This window comes from Malus sylvestris, chromosome 17 (assembly GCF_916048215.2).
Source record: "Malus sylvestris chromosome 17, drMalSylv7.2, whole genome shotgun sequence".
Taxonomy (NCBI): Eukaryota; Viridiplantae; Streptophyta; class Magnoliopsida; order Rosales; family Rosaceae; genus Malus; species Malus sylvestris.
In genome coordinates this window covers 3,417,452-3,440,058 of record NC_062276.1, presented here as the reverse complement: position 1 = coordinate 3,440,058, position 22,607 = coordinate 3,417,452, and the positions used below count along the sequence as shown (strand labels likewise).

Here is a 22,607-nt window from a genome sequence, read left to right as displayed (position 1 = left end):
TAACTCCACAACATCTGCAAGCTTCCCAACGCGGATTTTAAAAACCCCTGCACCAAAATAAAACCTATATCTCAAAATCCAAAGCTCGCCTCCAATTTTGGCCTCGTTGTCGTGCACTGCGTTTCGTCGATCCCCCATGCCCATACGTTGGAGTGGAACAAGCCGGTGTCGTACTCAAAGGTCGGTGATGGCCACAAACCACCATGGACCCAAGCCCTCAATTCCTGTCCGCGGTCGGGGAAAGTGACGGAGAGGGAGAACTTGAGGTTTTGGTGGTGACGGGAGAGGACGAAGGTCGGGGAAGTGAAGAGGGATGAGAGGGAGAAGGTGGGGGGTTACGGGGGAGGTGGGGGTGGGGTGGGGGTTGCGGGGGAGTTGAAGATGGTGGAGGAGAGGGAGGTGGGTCGGGGGAAGTTGGGGGTTACGGGGGAGGTGGGGGTGGGGTGGGGGTTGCGGGGGAGTTGAAGATGGTGGAGGAGAGGGAGTTGGGTCGGGGGAAGTTGGGTTATGGGTTAGGTTTTGTTTTGGTTGCCTTTTGCCTCTTTTTTTTTTCTTTTTTAATTTAGAAGATTCAGGTTTTAAAAAAAAAATTAAAAAATTATTATTTTTGCCACGTGGCACACATTTGGCAGCCACGTGGCACAAATGTGGCAGCCACGTCAGCACTTAACGGATCAATGGATGGAAAATGTAACGGATGTATTATTTTGAAATAAAATAGAACGTGAGGTATGAAAGTGAAATGTTTTAAAGATGTTGTATGAGGTTGTAATAGACCTCAAACCTGAGGGGCTACTATGTAATTTACCCTAAAATATAAGCGCTTTTAGCTTTCAAAAACCTCTTTTAGTTATTTCAGGTTCTTTCTCAAAAGGCCCTTAGTGATTTTAATACAAACAATATTATATATACCAAGGGTTGGAGAAGTGGGCTAAACTTTACAATAAGCTAGCTATAATAACTTGGTTCGAATTTGCATTTAGGGAGAATCGAACATAAAACCTTATTTATTTAAAATATTAATATGCAAATTTATGAATATATATATATATATATATTGATATTTTTATTAGTTGCCTTCAACAGAAATTATGGAAATTCTTAATTAGGTATATCAATTTATTTAGATTTAGTCGAAATTAAAGAAAGTTTCTCAAAAAAATTCAAAAGTTCAAAATTTGCAATAGGTTCTGACAAATTTTTTTGTGGTGAATCAGTAAATATCATCAATATTGATTGATTTATATCTCGTTGATATAAGATGAAGTCTGCATTTCAACGCTTTTTCATATTGATCCTTAATTTTTTGAATATTTCAACAAAAACATAGACAATTTCTTAAATATTATAAATACTGTTCATAAATAAATAAAAAATGTCACTAAACCGTATTATTACGACGCTGTTATGGCTTATTTTATCTAACAATGGAGAGAGAGGGCGCGAGAGAGAGAGAGTAGAGAGATGTGTGTGGGGTTGTTGTTATTCCCTATGCAGTGTCAATAAATCAGTAATAATATGATTCAAAATTACGGAAAAGGATACCCTCCGGATTAGGATTTCCACATCTCAACCATTCATAGTTTATTATGCGGTCAATTTTCGTTAAGTACTATTTATGTTTAATTTAAAATAATACAAATCAAATGATTTCTGATCGCACGATACACGAACTACTGATGTGAGGATCCACGTAATGGATCCAGAGGGGATCCAGGCTGGAGAATATTGGTCCTTCCCCAGTACAGCATGCAACACAGCTTCAATAATGGAAGCGTCACCGGTCACTCTCATCACCAAAAGTTGTGTACTCTTCACTCTCAAATCCCAATTGTTAGGGTTTTGATTCAATTTCAATGGAAGTCTCATCACCATTTCCACCAATGAAACGGAACAAGAGGTCGCTGTCTCCGCCGGCAACAACCATCGTCGATCTAAACGTGGATTCGCTGGCTCAGTGCGCCACCAACTTAAGCCTCCAGGACCTCTCCAACGTCGCCATGAACTGCAAATATTTCAGAATGGTCGCATATTCCGACTTCATCTGGCGGCGCTTGTACTGGGAGCGGTGGCTGCAGCAACCACCGTCCTCCTCCTCGCAAAAGCCAGAAGTGAGGGAGGCCTATCTATCCATGCGTAAGGATTCGCAGCAATTCAAGTTTTCTGATCCGAATGTCGTCGATATCCGCACCGCCAATTCAAATCGTTTCGATCACATATTATTGGACAAGAATGCTATAGTCTTCTCTCAGGTATATATGATCATATCACACCATTTTCTTTCATGAATTTTGAGTCTGAATAGTTGGGAAAAAATCTTCAATTTACGTTTTTTAATTTTTGTTGATTAGGGTTCATGGATAACTTGTAAGGATTGCAAAGTTATACCAGGAGAGAGCGTGACTAATCAACATCGCTTGTTGGTGATGGATGTACATATCAAAAGAGTGAGAAAAAAGAACAAGACTTGGAAGTGCCCAATGACTAGATGGTGGAATCTAAAAGAAGAAAAACAAGCCATTTTCAAAGAGAAAGTAATCACCCAGTGTGTGTGGGATAGAGAGGGGGAAGCTAACCAAATGTGGGATTCCATGGCTAGTTGTATCCGAAAAGTAGCAAAAGAGGTATTAGGAGAGTCCAAGGGCTTTGCCCCACACCAAAAGGAATCTTGGTGGTGGAATGAGGAGGTACAAGCAAAGGTGAAGGCTAAGAAGGAATGTTGTAAAGCCTTATACAAGGATAGGACCGATGAAAATGGTGAAAGGTATAGAAAAGCGAAGCAAGAGGCGAAGAAAGCTGTGAGAGAAGCTAAGTTAGCGGCTTATGACGATATGTATAAGCGACTAGATACCAAAGAAGGAGAGTTGGATATCTATAAACTAGCTAGAGCAAGGGAAAAGAAGACAAAGGACCTAAACCAAGTGAGGTGCATCAAGGATGAGGATGGAAAGGTTCTTGCTACAGAGAACGCGGTTAAAGACAGATGGAAAGGTTATTTTCATAATCTTTTCAATGAAGGACATGGAAGGAGTGCTTCTTTAAGGGAGTTGAGTAACTCAGAAGAGTGTAGAAACTACTCTTTTTATCGTAGAATCCGGAAGGAAGAAGTGGGTGTAGCTTTGAAGAAGATGAAGCATAGAAAAGCAGTAGGCCCAGACGATATACCAATCGAAGTGTGGAAAGTTTTGGGAGAGACAGGTATAACATGGCTCACTGACCTTTTCAATAGGATTTTGAAAACGAAGAAGATGCCGAATGAGTGGCGAATGAGCACTTTGGTGCCTATCTACAAGAATAAGGGCGATGTACAAAATTGCATGAACTATAGGGGAATTAAGCTAATGAGTCATACAATGAAGCTCTGGGAGAGAGTCATTGAGCATAGATTGAGGCAAGAGACACGGGTTTCGGACAACCAATTCGGGTTCATGCCAGGGCGCTCAACCATGGAGGCAATCTATCTCTTACGAAGATTGATGGAAAGATATAGAGATGGGAAAAAGGATTTACACATGGTCTTTATAGATTTGGAAAAAGCGTATGATAGGGTCCCAAGAGACATTCTTTGGAGGATTTTAGAGAAGAAAGGAGTACGAGTAGCATATATCCAAGCTATACAGGATATGTATGAAGGAGCAAAGACTGCCGTAAGAACTCATGAAGGACAAACCGAAAGCTTTCCCATAACTGTAGGATTACATCAAGGCTCATCCTTAAGTCCTTACCTTTTTGCGTTGGTAATGGATGAGTTAACAGGACATATTCAAGGTGATATTCCTTGGTGTATGCTTTTCGCAGACGATATAGTGTTGATAGATGAAACTCAGGAAGGGGTAAATGCAAAGCTTAACCTTTGGAGAGAAGTGTTGGAATCTAAAGGTCTTCGCCTAAGCCGATCAAAGACAGAATATATGGAGTGCAAGTTCAGTGCAAATGGAGGCCAAAACGAGTTAGGGGTGAGGATCGGAGATCAAGAAATACCAAAGAGCGACCGTTTTCGTTACCTAGGATCTATCTTGCAAAAGAACGGAGAATTAGATGGAAATCTCAACCATAGAATACAAGCTGGATGGATGAAGTGGAAGAGTGCATCCGGCGTGTTGTGTGACCGCCGTATGCCACTGAAGCTCAAGGGAAAATTTTATAGGACGGCAATAAGGCCGGCGATGCTGTATGGCACAGAATGTTGGGCGGTGAAGCATCAACACGTACACAAAATGGGTGTAGCGGAGATGAGGATGCTTCGTTGGATGTGTGGGCACACGAGAAAGGATAAGATTAGGAATGAGGATATCCGGGGTAAAGTAGGAGTAGCCGAAATTGAAGGAAAGATGAGAGAAAATCGGTTACGGTGGTTTGGACATGTGCAAAGAAGGCCTACTGACGCTCCGATTAGAAGATGCGACTATGGGACAGAGGTTCAGGGCCGAAGGGGCAGAGGAAGACCTAGGAAAACTTTGGAAGAGACCCTAAGAAAAGACTTAGAGTACTTGGATCTAACGGAGGACATGACACAGGACAGAACACAATGGCGTTCTAAGATTCATATAGCCGATCCCACTCAGTGACTTGGATTTTCCAAGTCTCCAACCGAGAAGTTTTCCTCACTCGGGAAATTAAGGGAACACTACCTCAACCTATATGCTCCACTCACAAAGCTTCAACATACAAGCTTCAACAAAAGAAAATTCAAAGAACTTAGCGAAGAAGGCTTTGGTGTATTTAACACAATACGTTGAAATGAAGGAAAGCTTATTTATTGATATCCCCGATAAGTTACAAATATGTACATATACTTGAGTCAAAATAAACAAACAAGAGGGAGCCTTCACAAAGGTTGCTTAGGAGAAGTCTCAGCAGTCGGTAGAGCCCCAGAAAGAGAAGGCACCGGAGGGGGATCATTCGGAGTCTCAGTACTGGACAAAACCCTAGAAGGAGGAGGCATCAGAGATTGATCATTTGGAGCTTCATTACGCGGTACAGCCCCAGAAGACGAAGGCAATAAATGCCTTTGGAACAAACCCACAAATCTCTGATGATCAAGTAAAACCTGACCATCAGATTCATTCATCTGGTCAAGCTTCCTCTTCATGTTTGTAGCATAGTCATGTGCGAGCCGGTGCAACTGTTTATTCTCATGCTTGAGCCCTCTAATCTCCTGTTTGAGACTCATCACTTCAGCCGCCAATGATTCAACTTGGCGGGTTCGAGCAAATAGGCGTTGGGCCATATTAGACACAGAACCTGCACACTGAACACTGAGAGCCAGAGAATCCTTAACAGACAACTCATCAGACCGTTTGGAAAGTAGTCTGTTATCTTTGGGAGTGAGAAGGTTCCTGGCCACTACCGCAGCGGTCATATCATTCTTCATCACGGAATCCCCAACGGTAAGAGGACCAGTAGGGGAGACGAAGGATGGGCGCCATATGTTGTCTGGAGAAGGCGGGGCTGCCTCTTCAACAAGGTTCAAGTCAAAACGACGGTCGGAGGGGCCAGACATTTTCAAAGGTGTTGAAGAGAGAAGAGGTCGGACAAATCAAGATCTTAGAAGTGCAAGAATGGAGCTTCTACTGGTGGATATTCAAGTGTGCTTTGGAACTTAATGTTAGCCCCTATAAAAATCTGCACTCGACGAAGCTTCAGAAATCGAAGAGGCGCCTGCTCAGAAATCGAAGAGGCGTTTGCTTTCTCAAAAGCTGGGCTGCTCAGAGACCACGAGGGTCGATCTCAGAAATCGAAGAGGTGTTTGCTTTCTCAAAAGTTGGGCTGCTCAAAGACCATAAAGGCCGATCTCAGAAATCGAAGAGGCTTGCTTTCTCAAAAGCTGGGCTGATCAGAGACCACGAGGGCCGATTTCAGAAATCGAAGAGGCACCTACTTTTCCAGCCTTGTCAGCACCTGTCACACGCATACTCAGCTTTGCGGAAATTATGGGCATTCTGTCGAAGATTTCTGGCGAAGTAGAAAGCACATGAATCGTATTGTTCAATCACCCACTTCCCACACGCAACAGTAGCTCATGGGTACCACAGATAAGTTTGCCAAAGTTCTCTGACAAAGTTGAGACACGTGAAGCTTGCAGCTCCCACTACATCGCTCTGACCAAGAAGGGTAAAAGAATTGCAAAGAAACAACACTAACAAAGTTTAGACACATAAATTTTGAAGGTCTAGCTACCATATTATTACCCACAAGGGTAAAGGAACAGTACCACTGCTGGATAATTGGAAAGTCCCGGTGTGTCAACCTCTGTGCTTCGTGGCAAGGTAGACTAGCAAACATGCCCAACCTTTACTCACATTCGAGAAAACACTCCTAACAAGATTGCTTGCTCCAAAATCGAAGAGGCACCGCCCTCCGAATCTCGAGAGCCAGACTCCCAACATGATTACTTTATCAAAAATCGAAGAGAGGGTAAAGGAACAGTACCACTGCTGGATAATTGGAAAGTCCCGGTGTGTCAACCTTTGTGCTTCGTGGCAAGGTAGACTAGCAAACATGCCCAACCTTTACTCACATTCGAGAAAACACTCCCAACAAGATTGCTTGCTCCAAAATCGAAGAGGCACCGCCCTCCGAATCTCGAGAGCCAGACTCCCAACATGATTACTTTCTCAAAATCGAAGAGAGGGCAAAGGAACAGTACCACTGCTGGATAATTGGAAAGTCCCTGTGTGTCAACCTCTGTGCTTCGTGGCAAGGTAGACTAGCAAACATGCCCAACCTTTACTCACATTCGAGAAAACACTCCCAACAAGATTGCTTGCTCCAAAATCGAAGAGGCACGGCCCTCCGAATCTCGAGAGCCAGACTCTTAACATGATTACTTTCTCAAAATCGAAGAGACACCGCTCTCCGAATCTCGAGAGCCAGACCCCCAGCAGGATTGCTTTCTCAAAAATCGAAGAGGCATCGTTCTCCGAATCTCGAGAGCCAGACCCCCGACAGGTCTGTAATCTTCACACGCAACATCAGCTTTCCAGATACCACAAACCACTTTTTCAAAGTGCTCTGACAGAGTTAAAACATGTGAAGCTAGCAGCTCCCACTACCGTGCTATAACCAAGCAGGGTAAAGGAATAGCATTATTACTTGATGTTAGGGAGACTCCTATATATGTCGACTTCCATCCCTAATGGACAGGCAGACCTGCAAAAATGTTCAACCCTTTCTCTTATCTGAGAGGGCACTCCCAACAAAGCCTTTCGAAATATTCAGCTTTCTTTCCCCCCGATAATACCTCTGTAAACAAGCTATACTAGAGCAAGAATATCTCATATCATCAGGGTTAAAAGAAAGAGTATCCCATATCATGCTTTTTCCCTGTCTTTTCCTTTGGCCTTGTTCTTACCTGCAAGACAAGGAGAAATAGAGCAATCAGTCAGCACTTGGAATCAAGCTTCCAGCCAGGAACTGACTGCCTGGAACCCCTTACCTGATTACTTACCTGGCATTGCTCTCGAGTACTCATCTTCAACATCTTATGCTTCCAGGGAAGATACCGCATCTGCCTGAGGAACAGATAGGGCAAGTGAGAAGGATACAAGGAAGCATGTGGAGACAAGCGTAACAGCACACGTGCCGATACATCCACTACTCTATTAAAAGCAAAAGTATCCCATATCAGCAGGGTCGAACGTACTCTAGATTTGATGGACTTGTTTTGACCCTCAAATTCTTCAGTCGGCCTTATACTCTGGAGGAAACCAGAAAACCCTCCAGCCCAGTTCAAGAATAAGCCTGTGGAAAGTTACTTCTTCAAAAGCAAAAGTATCCCATATCATCTCTCCTCATTTTTCTTCTCTTTATCCTTCATGCTGCCTGCAAGATAGGGAGAATGTGAACAATCAGCCGGAGCTCTGATTGCTTACCTTGTCTGTCACCTCTTTCAGCAGATCCCCTAGCTCGGCGACTTGGGGGACTCCTACTACATGGTTTGTATCTCGCTTGACCAAGCATGAAACTACAAGTAAGCTTCAAGTGAAATTGATACATTACCTTGTGCATCTCCACCAGTTACAGATACCACCCCTGGATGGAGGAAGAGTACTTCCAGAGAAGATGCCACATCTACCTATGAGACAGATAAAGGCAAGTCAAGACGATACCACACTCCGGTACTTAGAAGTTTCGTGGCTACGAGATCATTCTCCCACAATATTTCCTAATGTCATTTGTACTAAATCATTCACTTGTACTCACTAAAGGAGAGCTTGAACCTATGTACTTGTGTAAACCCTTCACAATTAATGAGAACTCCTCTATTCCGTGGACGTAGCCAATCTGGGTGAACCACGTACATCTTGTGTTTGCTTTCCTATCTCTATCCATTTATATACTTATCCACACTAATGACCGGAGCAATCTAGCGAAGATCACAAAAAGTGACCGTTTTCGCTACCTAGGATCTATCTTGCAAGAGAACGGAGAATTAGATGGAGATCTCAACCATAGAATACAAGCTGGATGGATGAAGTGTAAGAGTGCATCCGGCGTGTTGTGTGACCGTCGTAGGCCACTAAAGCTCAAGGGAAAATTTTATAGAACGGCAATAAGGCCAGCGATGTTGTATGGCACAGAATGTTGGGCGGTGAAGCATCAACGTACACAAAATGGGTGTAGCGGAGATGAGGATGCTTCGTGGGATGTATGGGCACACGAGAAAGGATAAGACTGGGAATTAGGATATCCGAGGTAAAGTAGGAGTAGCCAAAATTGAAGGAAATATGAGAGAAAATCGGTTCCGGTGGTTTGGACATGTGCAAAGAAGGCCTATTGACGCTCCGGTTCGAAAATGTGACTACGGGACAGAGGTTCGGGGCCGAAGGAGTAGAGGAAGACCTAGGAAAACTTTGGAAGAGACCCTAAGAAAAGACTTGAGTACTTGGATCTAACGGAGGACATGACACAAATGAGCGCAATGGCGTTCTAGGATTCATATAGCCGACCCCACTTAGTGGGAAAAGGCTTTGTTGTTGTTGTTGTTGTTGTTGTAGGGTTCATGGATACGAGTAATATCGATTGATCGTCCGTTAAACCGAAGGGTTCGCTTCTCACTCTAAGTGGTCACAGTGCAAGAATTAATTGCATGAGGTGGGATCTCTGTGGTTTTCTTTTATTTTGCTTAAGTTTGGCTCAAGGGAAGTTCTTTTATTCCTGAAATATTGACATAAAATGCAGGTTGTTTCCGCTGAATGAAACATATTTATGTCGAAACGAAACACAGAAAGAGGGGAGTGTTTTGGTAACTTCAAGCCTTGACCATTCCATTAGGCTATGGTGGAAGGTATTACATGAATTCGGAATATTTTTTCACGATAAACTCCTATTGTTTGTTTTCCGTACCTTTGATTTGGTAGAGTTGTCGTTTGCGCCCTACTTAGTTTAGAAATGGCTCGGGTACACCCCTTCAGGGGTTATACAAGAATCAAGATGGCGCCTTTATCTGCAGGAATGTCTCCCTGAAATCTTACTGTTCTGTTTTGATGCTAATGGTGCATTTTTGGCCTTTCATCCACATGGATTGATTTTCAAAGCTAAAACTCCGTCTAAAGTAAAAAACTTTACTTCGTAAGTGGCAGTTTGGTCTAATAAGTTACACTCATGATCTTTTCCTCTACACCAGTCTATTAAATATTTGTTCATGTAATCCATGATTTATCTATGCGATTCAATTACTATTATTGTACTGTAATACCATCATCAGAGTTTTCAGTTCTGTGTTGAGTTCAATATTAGGGACGTAAGGAGAATGATTGCTTATTTTCTAGGTTATGATTTCAACTTTCTCCTAAAGGTCTTAATCTCATTATTTTGTCATAGGGTGCTTGCCGTAGATGTTTTAGAGGTTCCATTGGCCCCATTTCAGCATTGTCAGATAAGTTGTTAGGCGATGGAACAGGAAAAGTATTGGCAAGTGGAGGGAAAGATGGCAATGTTAGCCTTTGGTCTCTTAGCTCCTGTGGGAGGCGTGGCCAACATGCTTTAAAGGCTACTTCCTATGGGCGTGAGAAGCCCATTCGATTGATGTCTGTTGCTGGGTATGAGTTGGTCCTTTGAGGAGATTTTATGTTTCTTTTCAGTAATACTAAATAAACTTCTTGTTCATCGATAAGCTGATTCAACTTCGAAGATAATTTGTAGATATCTACTACATCTCATATGTGATTTGTCTAAAGAAGTTTATTGTGCTTCGGGTGACAAATTTTCCCATAAGACTGATCTATGTGTTTTGGTCTTAATGGCAGGCACAACACCTCTCACTTGGTAACCGTTTCAAGAGATTCTAAGGTATTCTCTTTTATCCTTCGCTAGTAATCGCCAATCAGCCATACAACGGTGAATTCTGTTACTCTCTCATTGGATATGTGATGATTGTGGTTTCTAACAGGTGAGTGTGTGGGATACAAATGCTCGTTCTTCATGCTGTGTGGGGATGACTTCTACTCTTGGTGCCCCTATAGACATGAAGTGTCATGAACATTTGGTCTATGTTGCTGCTGGTTCCTCCATTACGGCAATTGATTTGAGGAAAAAGGAAAAAGTTGCCATTGCTGCAGTGGATGCAAAGATATGTTCTTTTCAGGCAATGCCTTCCAAATCTTTATTCTGCATAGGCAGCCATGGCAGGTACGAAGAGTAGAATTCCCTTGGTTTCATTCGTATTGTGTGCCATATCTAACAAAAGGTTGAAGTTTGTTCTAGTCATAATCTTGACATTGTTGAAAAATGAAGTTTTCTTAATTATGCAGAGCGATGCTTTACGATATAAGGATGAACTATGGCACCCAGAAATCAGAACCAATAGCGGAGTTAGAGGCTGGACACAAGGGGCCGGTGAATTACTTGCACATGGACCCATACAAAATAGTCACCGGAAGCCCGAAGGATCGGCATGTTAAAATTTGGGAGGCCGACACTGATGCCCGAACCAATTCCTTGACCTGTGGTCCAGAAGGTGTAACAAATAGAAGATCTGAGCTTGGTGCCCTAGCTGTAAATGGAGTCGAATAGTTACTGGAATCGTCAATGTTCGCGATGATGTGAGAGGATGTTTACGCTTTAGGGATTTCATAGATGCTTCTTGCACTGACATGAATCGCGATGAACCTCCTGCTACAAGGTTTTGGATTTGATAGTCTTGCATGTTAGTGTGTAAGCGTATTAGCAGAGAATAAATTTAGCCATTTTACTTGTTTTAATCAGAGCCATTGGATCATATTCCAAATGGATGCTCTAGAGTAAGTTACATTACGTTTGGATGAGGGAAATAAACTTGGAATTTGGATTAAAGACATAATTTATAAATTGACATGCACTAATTCCCTTGTTTGGATTCATAAACATAGAAATTTAGAATTTCCACATGAAAAAAACTTGGAATTTGAGACCTCCAATTCCCAAATTTAAATCTCATGTAAATAGGTGTCATTTTCCAATTTACATGATTGAGAGTTTAAAAACAACAAATTTCGTATTCAATTCTATTGTTCTTTTAGGTTACCCAAACAAGAAAATTCACAAATTCTATAGAATAAAATTCCATCATTTAAATTTTTGTCATTTTAATATTCCTTAGTAATCTTAAATTTCTTCATCCAAACATATTGTTAGAGTGAGTGATATTTTGTGACGTATAGTGATATTTTGTGACGTATGTAATTATCTCATATGATAGATGACATGGATGGATGTGATCATTTCCTTCCGTTAGAAGGGAGAAAGAGGATTATTCCTTTCTGGTTGTAACGGTCATTTTCCATTCTCATATTGGAATGAGAACTGAGAATCAATGAAATCAGTTTGGCTCTCCTCACTGGAATTCTCTCTAGAAATTTTACTTTCATTTTTCTTCCAGAAATTCAAACAATCTCCATTGATTCAATGCGTAAACTATAATCTAACATTACAGGGATACCGATAGTTCAGATGAGTGAACAGATTTTACTTGTAGATGTTGTATACCATATGACATTTAAATATTTGTAGATGTTATAACTTAATTTATTGGATTATTTTCCTTTTTTTTTTATCATAACAAATATTTCTTTCATACATTTCCAAAAGCTTGCAAAGGTTGGTGGTGAGAAGGTCAAAAATATCAACCCCAGGTAAATTTCATGCTTCAAATCCGACGAGCTTCGGTTCTTCTTCACAGGAGGTGTCGTAGCATCTAGGCAGGCCGTAGGTCCTTGTTGTTTAGAGGTTTCTAAGATGCTTGATGCCAATAAGGATCAAATACAATCTTCTGTGGAGAAAATTGGAGGAAATTGAAGAAAACTTGAACAAGCTCAAGCTGTTCACTGAACAAACAAGCTCATTCGTTCACTGCCGCTAAAACGCTCCACCTTGTCTAGATGTTCCTCCAAAAATGTCCATAGATCAAGCTCCAAAGGTTCTTCAAAATATTCTTCGAATAGTGATGGTTCTGATGGCAATGAGGCAAAGACAATCACGGGTCATTCGTTCACGCTGAGGGGAACTACCTGAGCTGGAATAGCTAAGTTGGAGGCCGGAATCAAGGTTTTTGGAAAAGAAGTATGGTACTCTGAAATTCAGAGGCTAACAGATAAAGAGATATGAGGCCACAACTTGTTGCCTCGTTCGTTTCACTGCCTAATGAGAAATATGAGAATCGTGTCGGAGTATCATGAGGCCGAAAAGGGAACCATGGGGACAGTAAAAGTGCCCTACGAAGTGTTCTGCAGCGACTCACACGGCCACACCAGCTTACTACCTACTCTAAGCTCGAAACCGAAATTCCAAAATCGTGTGCTTGGTTTACATCATATGTCTCTTCACTGAAGGCCTGTGTTGAAGCTCTTGTTAAGAAACGTTGATATTTTTGTCTAGCTGAATGAATTCAAAGAAGAAGGAGTGAAGAGGTACAGAGTGAAGAAGAAGATTGGAAAATGGCAGCTTCTTACTCTGCAAGTCACAGAGGTGCTTCTTTGATTATACTGATGCACACCCTTCCCTCACACAAGTCGTGAGGTGAGGAATATAGTTGTTAGTGACTGTTGGATTCATTCTCTCTCCTAGCTTTAATCACAGCCACACATCTAAACATGTAATAATAAAAGAAAAAACTCACATGGCACTCATGGCCTTTTTACACATAAGAACTTCACACTTGGCATTCTTAGCACAAGTGAATACACATTTAACCTCATCTTATTTCTAATACTCAATCAGCTAGAGACTTATAATTCAACACTCCCCTTTAAGTCTTGAGCTGATTTCACTCCAAGCATGCTCCTGAGATATTTGAACCGATCTTTAGGCAGAGGTTTTGTGAAAATATCAGCTAGTTGCTCCTTAGTTGGACAGTACACCAGATCAATGATGCCATCCTTCAGTGCATCCTTGATGAAATGGTATCTTCTGTTAATGTGTTTGGTCTTTTGATGGAACACAGAGTTCTTGGTGATTGCAATTGCTAAGGTGTTGTCACAGTGCACTGGAGTGGCTTCGGTTTGAAATTCACCAAAGTCTTCAAGAACAAATCTCAACCAAATGGCTTGAGTAGTTGCTTCTGAAGCACTGATGTACTCTGCCTCTGCGGTGGAAAGGGCTACACAATTTTGCTTCACGGATGCCCATGAGAATACTCCACTGCCAAATGAGAAGGCATAACTAGAAGTACTTTTACTGTCTTCAATTGATCCACTCCAGTCACTATCACAGAACCCAATTAACATTGAGTTCTTACCCTTCACATATTCCAAACCATAATTTAGGGTGCCCTTAATGTATCTTAGCACTCTTTTAGCAGTTCCAACATGCTTACTGGTAGGACAGTGCATAAATCTGGCTAACAGACTGGATGCATACATAATATCAGGCCTGGTTGCAGTGAGATATAGGAGATTTCCCACCATACTTCTGTATAACTCTTCACTTGCTGCACCACTTCCATCATCCGTGGTTAACTTCTCAGTTGCAACAAGTGGAGTAAGCACAGGTTTGCACTCTTTCAGACCAAATTTGTCTAATAAGGAGCTTGCATATTTCTTTTGGTGGATGAAAATGCTTGAAGTTGTTTGAATTATTCCCATTCCAAGGAAATGATGGAGAAGACCCAAATCAGTCATCTCATACTTTTGTTTCATGTCTTCCTTGAATTCTTCAAGCATTTGCTTGTTACTCCCAGTATAGATTATGTCATCCACATAGATCGACACAATCAAAATGTCTTTCTCTTCTGCCTTGATGTACAATGTTGGTTCACTTAAACTTCTTGTAAAACCACACTATGAGAAATATGTATCAATCTCTCCATACCAGGCCCGTGGTGCCTATTTTAGACCATACAAGGCTTTGTGAAGTTTATATACTCTGTTTTCCTCCCCTTTAGCTACAAAACCATCAGGCTGCTCTACATAAACCTCCTCTTCAAGAACACCATTTAAAAAAGCAGATTTGACATCAAGTTGATAGAGTTTCTAACTCTTTTGTGCAGCCAATGCTATAAGGGTTCTGATTGTATCCAACCGAGCAATAGGAGCAAAGGTCTCATTGTAGTCTATTCCTGGTTTCTGGGCATATCCCTTTGCAACAAGCCTTGCCTTGTTCTTTTGCACAGTTCCATCCAGGTTGAGTTTGGTTTTAAACACCCATTTTACTCCAATTATAGGCTTGTTACTTGGCCTGTCTACTAACTCCCAGGTTGCATTCTTTTCAATCATGGAGAGCTCATCCTTCATAGCATTCATCCAAGACTCATCCTTAGCCGCATCTTCATATTTCTCTGGTTCTATAATGCACATATTACATTGAGCAAGTACATCATCCAGCTTTCTCCATTTTAATGGAGTATGATCAAATGAATGAGTGTCACTCACACCTGCACTTGACTGTGAATTGATCTGTGTATCATCAATACCACTTGCAGCTTCTTCCAATATGCCATATGATAAACCACTTGAAACTTGAGTGTCATTTTCTGTATTCTCACTTCTTGGTGTATCAACAGAGTCAAATTCATAAATAGGCAGTGACATATGTCTTTCTGTGCTTCTTTGCCAATCCCAAGCTGAGTTTTCATCGAACACAACATCTCTTGACAAGATCAGTCTTTTAGAGATTGGATCAAATACTCTGTACCCTTTCTCACATTTTGCATATCCAACAAAGACTCCTTTTATACTTTTGGGTTCTAGCTTGTGTCTTAGCTCGGATGGAGTATGAACATAACAAACCGAGCCAAAAACCTTCAAATGGGCAATACCTGGTTTCCTTTTGCTGTAAGCTTCAAAAGGTGTTATGCTATCAAGTGATTTGGTAGGACACCTGTTTAATATGTAGACTGCAGTGTGCACAGCTTCTGCCCACATATGGTAAGGCATTCCTTTGTCATAAAGCATAGACTTGGCCATTTCAATCACAGTTCTGTTTTTTCTTTCAACCACTCAATTTTGCTGTGGAGTGTAAGAGAGAGACAATTGTCTTTGGATTCCTTCTGTGTCACAGTATTGATTGAATTCATTTGATAAGAACTCCCCTCCTCTATCACTCCTTACACATTTTACTCTCATACCACTTTGCAACTCAGTCATGGCCTTGAATTTCTTAAAACAAGTAAGAGCTTCAGATTTGAATCTAAGAAAATACACCCATATCATCCTGGTTGCATCATCTACAAGCAACATGAAATACTTGTTTCCTCCTGTAGACTCATTTCTCATCGGTCCACACAAATCAACATGAACCAATTCAAGTGGAGCACCTGCTTTTTGTGCTTGACCACTAGGAAAGCTTTCTCTGTGTTGCTTACCATATTGACAGCCTTCACAAACTCTGTCATACTCATCTAGATATGGTAGACCATGAACCATGTCTTTATCCTTCAATTGCTTGATTCCACCAAAGTTTAGGTGACCTAATCTTCTGTGCCAAGTCAGAGAACAATGAGCAAAACTAGTCTTCAACACAAGTTGTTTCTCAGGCCTTAGAGATAGAGGATAGCACATGTTTTCTTTCATTTTTACACGAATAATTTGACATTCCAGAAAAGGACCATCAGAAACAGTACACATATGTCCACCAAACACAAGATAATATCCGTGCTCATCCATTTGTCCTACACTTAATAGATTCTCTTTCAAACCAGGTAAGTACATAACTTCTTTGATGTATTTTCTCCCTCTGTTAGTTTCAATTTTCAGTGATCCCATTCCTGCCACATTAACTAACACTCCTGTTGGCATTTGAACTTTCCCTGCAACATTTGTATTCACATCAACAAGAAGTTCAACATTTCCTGTCATATGATTACTGCAGCCACTATCTATGTACCAATCTCCATTAACCTTAGTCTCAGCAACTGCACAATTTGCATAAAATAGGTTTCCTGTCACTTCCATTTGACTTGTACAGTTTGCCTTTTGAATAGACTTTCCAACAGTACACTCTCTGGCCCAATGTCCAAATCTATCATAGTTATGGCACTTGGATTTCCCCTTATATCTACATTCACCATAATGAAACTTTGAACACACTTTACATTGAGGTTTTACACTCTCTTGACCCATAACCTGTGAGGAAGTACTATTATATGCAACATTTGTGAATGATTTTTGCTGAAACTTTGGTTTTGAATCCCACTTCTTACCCTTTTGATTCCAATTTCTCTGTGGTTTAAAAGTACTAGACTGAGCATAACTTTGATTCTGCCCTTTTGAATTAACAGTAAGAGAAGAAAATGCTCTCTCAGTTGCATCAGAGGAATGCAAATCAAACCTCTGCTCTTGACTCTTCAATATAGCTAGTACCTCTTGCAGTTCAACAGATTCTAAACATTTTGTGTTTTCTATCACTAAGCATATAGGATCATATATCTTAGTGAGACTGATTAACACCTTCTGAACTAATATCTCATTTGACAGAGTTTCACCAAACGTCTTCATTTGATTAATCAGATCATTTAAACGAGTAAGATACCCAGTCAAGGATTCATCATCACGCATTCTAGTGTATTCAAATTCTCGTCTAAGATTTTGGAGTTTCACAGATCTTACCTGATCCCCACCGTGATATTCGCCATATAACAGATCCCATGCCATTTTTGCTGAGTATGCGTTTGCGATTCGAGGGAAGATCTGATCGGAGACTGCGCTTTGAATGTTCCGAGAGCTTTTGCATCTTTCATGAAGATTGCAGCCATTTTCTCATCATCGTCAGCATCAACATCTGTATCTTCATCAGTCTTAGCTTTCTTCTTCTTCGAATCGGAAACCGAAATCCCTTTTTCCACCAGATTCCATAGTCCATATGACTTGAAAATGGTAACCATTTTGATTCTCCAGAACTCGTAGTTCTCACCGGAGAAGATCGGGGTCCTCACTTCAGCACTCCCAGATCCAGCCATCGTGAGCTTGTGTGAATCCAGAAACACGTAGTTCTTAGATCACAGACAGACTCCGGCAAACTTCACCGAATCCAGAAACGGTGATGTTTGAGTTCACAGAACACACCCAGATCTAATCGAAACTAGGCTCTGAGGCCATGTTAAGAAACGTTGATATTTTTGTCTAGCTGAATGAATTCAAAGAAGAAGGAGTGAAGAGGTACAGAGTGAAGAAGAAGATTGGAAAATGGCAGCTTCTTACTCTGCAAGTCACAGAGGTGCTTCTTTGATTATACTGATGCACACCCTTCCCTCACACAAGTCTTGAGGTGAGGAATATAGTTGTTAGTGACTGTTGGATTCATTCTCTCTCCTAGCTTTAATCACAACCACACATCTAAACATGTAATAATAAAAGAAAAAACTTACATGGCACTCATGGCCTTTTTACACATAAGAACTTCACACTTGGCATTCTTAGCACAAGTGAATACACATTTAACCTCATCTTATTTCTAATACTCAATCAGCTAGAGACTTATAATTCAACATTAATGACGGGCTATTCAAGTTTGCTGCTGCTAAGAACGACACGCCTTCGCTATATCATCATCTGTTAGCTTGTTTGAATAAACTTCCGAATACAGATGTGACGTCTGCCGCCATGACAGAGTTTGGGAGGAATGATGCCCGAGAGCTAATGATTCAACAAGTCGAGGAGCATAAGCCAAAGAAAAGGAAGAGTTCTCCAAGGTTTTCGAATACCTGGCCAATTATTCAAGAAGTGCCTTATAGCATTCGAGCGATGGGGATTGATGACGAAAGTAACAGCAACTCATCATAACATGTTGCAGGCAATTTCATATGATAGGCTTTCAGAAACTTTTATTTTTGTTCTTTTTGGTGATCAACAATATGTAGTTTTTGTTTGTTTGTTTTGATTTGAAGTAATATTGTATATGGAACATTTACAATTAAAATTGCTCTGCTCGTATTGAAAATTTCGATCTGTGATATCACGAGCTTGGCCCTGGCTCTCAACGGGAGTCGAATTGTTACTGGTAGTGCCAACTGATAAGTCAATATTATATTATATATTGTATCCTATTCTTAGTATAATTTGGTAATTATTTTGGTAGAATTTTAATACTTTGCTTTATATTTTCAATATAGAATATTCAACTTCCTATGGAGCAAAACATGATCAAACAGACGAATTTTAGAGTGATTCAAATTGGAGGACGTTCCTGTGTTCCTTAGCTTGTTCGTGTAAAAATTTCAGCAATTTCTTTCAAGTGGTTATTTTCTGGCGATTAATTAAAGAAGCAGTGCGCGTTGCTCGAATAAGACATTTTAGGGCTTAAATGTAGTTTTTGAAGCTTGAGATGATATCAGATGAGTTCATGGCCTTCTAGAGAAGTGTCCAGAATAGTCCAAACTTTAGATTCAGCTATTTTGGGGCAGTTTTGGAGCTGATATATGTCCAAAATGTGACTGTGCAGATTTTAGGTGAATTTACCTAGACAATTTAGGATTATGTTTTCTAATTTATTTCAATTTATTTGGTTTCCTAGATTTATTCTAAGTCCTTTTCTAGGAAGAATTGGATTTTCTAGGTAGTATAAATAAGCCATTGTGGTTTTATTCTTCTTTACGCAATATTGGAGAGATGAATGTGGCTAAAGTTTAGAGATTTTCAGACTTTATTCTACAAAGTGTTTTCAATCTTTTTCTAGTTAATGATATATATATATATATATATATATATATATATATTTTTATTATGAGTATGCGTAACTGACCCTGCGTAAATGGGGGTAAGGCTAGCCGACATTCACCTCTCCCAGACCCTGCGTAAAGCGGGAGCTTTGTGCACTGGGTACGACCTTTATGAGTATGCGTAACTGATTCCTTTTGCTAAGGCGATGTCTTGAGCCTTAGCATGAATATGTAGTTTTTATTTAATTGCTTATGATATTATGCATGCATACTTTGAATTATCAATCATTGTGCTTTAAACTGTCTTTGTATCTTAATGCTTCGCGACTATTAGGATGTTTAGATAAGTAATTAGATGCAATTCGGTTAGAATACCATCGGGAAATTGCGTATTGCTTCTTATGATTGATAGTTGTAATTCCACCCAGGGCGAATACCACGTTAGGGGTTGCATGGTTTTTCAAAGGGTTTTCACAAAGCGTAATGAGTCATGCATGTTTATATTTCATCTGAATACCACAGACGGATTGCATGTTTGATATACCTTCTAACTTGAATACCACAAGTAGAATATACATTAAGAAAACCTAACCTTCAAAGTTGCATGGGTAATTCATAAGTACCTAGTAAATCTACATAGGATTGTTAAGGGGATGACGGAACCCTAGTGCTTTTCCAAATTTATTTCTCAAAACCTTTTCTTTTTAATCTGATTTCTTCTTAATTGGTTATTAGTTGTTTTCCTTAAATTACTTTTATTAAATTCGTTTTTTATATTTAAATTCAAAATCAACATTTTCAAAACTCTGTTATATCAACATTTTTAGCCATTCCAGATGCTTTCTCAAAAGGCCCTTAGTGTTTTTAATACAAACAATATTATATTAAGACCATCTCAAACTCATGAGATAAAGCTTAAAATATAAACTTTAAAACCCTTTCAAACCATCTCCAGTTAAAATAAGACCCGGAAGAAAATATATGTTTGGACTAGATTCTCTCCAGGATTTAAGCCTGGCTTAAATCATTCTTAACCCACCAAACTGTCATATTTCAAAACTTTTTTTGTTTTTTACTTATAATTTAACGGCTATGATCAAATGAAATCAAATTTAATGATAAAAAAAAGATTTGATGGTTCAAAATTAAATCTAACGTCTAATATAATTTAAGAAAATTATTTAAATCAAATTTGACTTAAAACTTTATAAATACTTATGTATTTGTATGATTTTTAATTACTTATCGAAATTTAAATATTTTTAAATTCAAATGTTCATAAAAATAAATTAGGATAATCTACATAACTTTTATTTTCAAAAAAGTTAACGAAAAAGAAAATTAGGCTAAAATCATTATTTAATAATCTTGGGCTAAAATTTTAAGCCAAAAGGGTTGAAGAAGAAAAATAGTTTCTGAGTTATGACTTAATGTCACGTCCCGATCCCGACATACGTTTAGGATTGACGCGCAACGGTAGACTTTAGGGGGATGCCATGAAATACAAACAGAAATACTGGACTGAAAATAACAATAATCACCTCTATTTAAGGAAAAGTATAGGGGTAACCTAACATTCCAAGCTCTCTGAACTCTACCTGCTACCCCAAAGCTTCTTGTATCTACTAATACCTGCACAATCGCCCCTACACCATAGGAATGATGCACCGGGCAAACAACAACCCAGATAAGCTGCGAAACTCGTGTGAGTGACAATAATTCTATGTATGTGACACCATTAAAAACCAACCATTGATTCGATTTGTAAACGTCATATATAAAATCATAATCAAGTCACTGAAAATCCCAAATGAGTCACCCATACATTCAACGGCTCATCTGAAACAAGTCACAAAAGCTCACAACTATAAACTCATACAACACAATGAAAAGTAAGGCTAGAGCGACACAATTCGGCCGAAGTCTACATCTCTAAAGCTATCTCAATCCAAACTCAATCCAAAGAATCAATAAGAAATTAATCGGGTTCCGGACCTCTCAACGGAACCATAATACCAAACAGGATCCGGACCACTCAACGGAATCCAACCAAGATACGATTCCGAACCACTCAATTGAATCGCGGAGTAGAAGGGATTTCGAGCCTCTTAACAGAATCCGAGTGGATAGATTCCAGACCTCTCAACGGAATTATGGAGTACAATGGATATCGGACCACTCAACGAAATCCAAGATGGATACGATTCTGGACCACTAAAAAAAATCATGGAACACAAGGGATTCCAGACCACTTAACGGAATCCAAACGGAGCAGGGAACCGTACCACTCAACGGAACCCCAACAGATACCCAGTTCTGAATCACTCAACGGAACCGAGCGGAAGTCCAAGAATATGACAACGACTCGAGGAAACAATACATGAACCAAGTACTCAATTTAGAAGGCTGAACGAATGAAACAAATCACAAGTATTAAAAGTAGAACGGCTCAACGAAACGAAAAATGAAATAATGAAACGAGGGGTGAAACATGTTTCGAAGCAACAAACCCCATGACAATGGGCTAACAGTCCACTACTAGCCATCACATTTCATCACATCAAGCCAATCGTACAAATCAAACCATATTTCAAATATACACATCAAATCTCATTGCATAAACATAAATCGATGGCTAAGTATTAAAAATAACAATTCAATAGAAAACATATTTATAAAACCAAGTCATATCCACACAGGATAATAATTACGAAAACAGGGTAATCACCAATATCACATATATTAAAGTCACTCACCTGGAGCCCGCACTATGAATCCCTAACTTGAATATCGAGGCGTCATGAACGATCATCGCCTAGAACAAATATCAAATCTCGTCTCAGAATTTTATCGATAGAACACGTAATCGTAGCTTGTACACGTCATCTAGGACATTCTAGAATTATTTGGGATCCATTGATCAAAAGTCAACTGTCGATCAAAGATCAACAATCGAGTCCACAATCCTAGCAATTCATTCGAAAGATCCGCACTTTGGATTTCAGATCTGTAACTTCCTAAAGTCCTCATTATACTAATAGAACGACATACTAAATTTTCATCGTGATCCGATGGTCGAATCTCTACCAATCACAAATTTAAGTGGCGGTCAATTATCCGATCAACTACGAAACTACGTTAAAAACATTAGAATTACACTAAACGGATGTCAAAAATGGATTCAGAATGTTGAATTACCCGGAAATAGGTCCTGCCAAAACCCAAAAAAAAAAATCAACAAAGTCAACAGTTAATGCAAGGAATATTCCCCTCTTCTTCAACCTCTCCGGTCGCCTGATTCTGCAGATTTTGCAGATTTTTTGGCAATCTTTATAACTTCATATCTCACTTGTTTCTCAACCAAATTTGACCCATAATATACAAAAACTAGAGAATTGTAGAGAAAGATTATACCTGATTGAAGCCCAAATAGTGGTTGGAGGTGGCCGAAAAATAGCTTGAAAGACGACTGTCCGTGGGAACACTGGTAACTCGCCGGAATTTCTGGGCAAACTTTAAACGTCCATAATTTTGTCAA

At 39.9% G+C, this 22,607-nt stretch overlaps 1 pseudogene; it reads left to right on the top strand.

Moving 5' to 3' along the window:
* Positions 1–1,696: 1,696 nt before the first annotated feature.
* On the top strand, positions 1,697–11,324 carry LOC126610444 (uncharacterized; annotated as a pseudogene).
* The last annotated feature ends 11,283 nt before the right edge of the window (positions 11,325–22,607 follow it).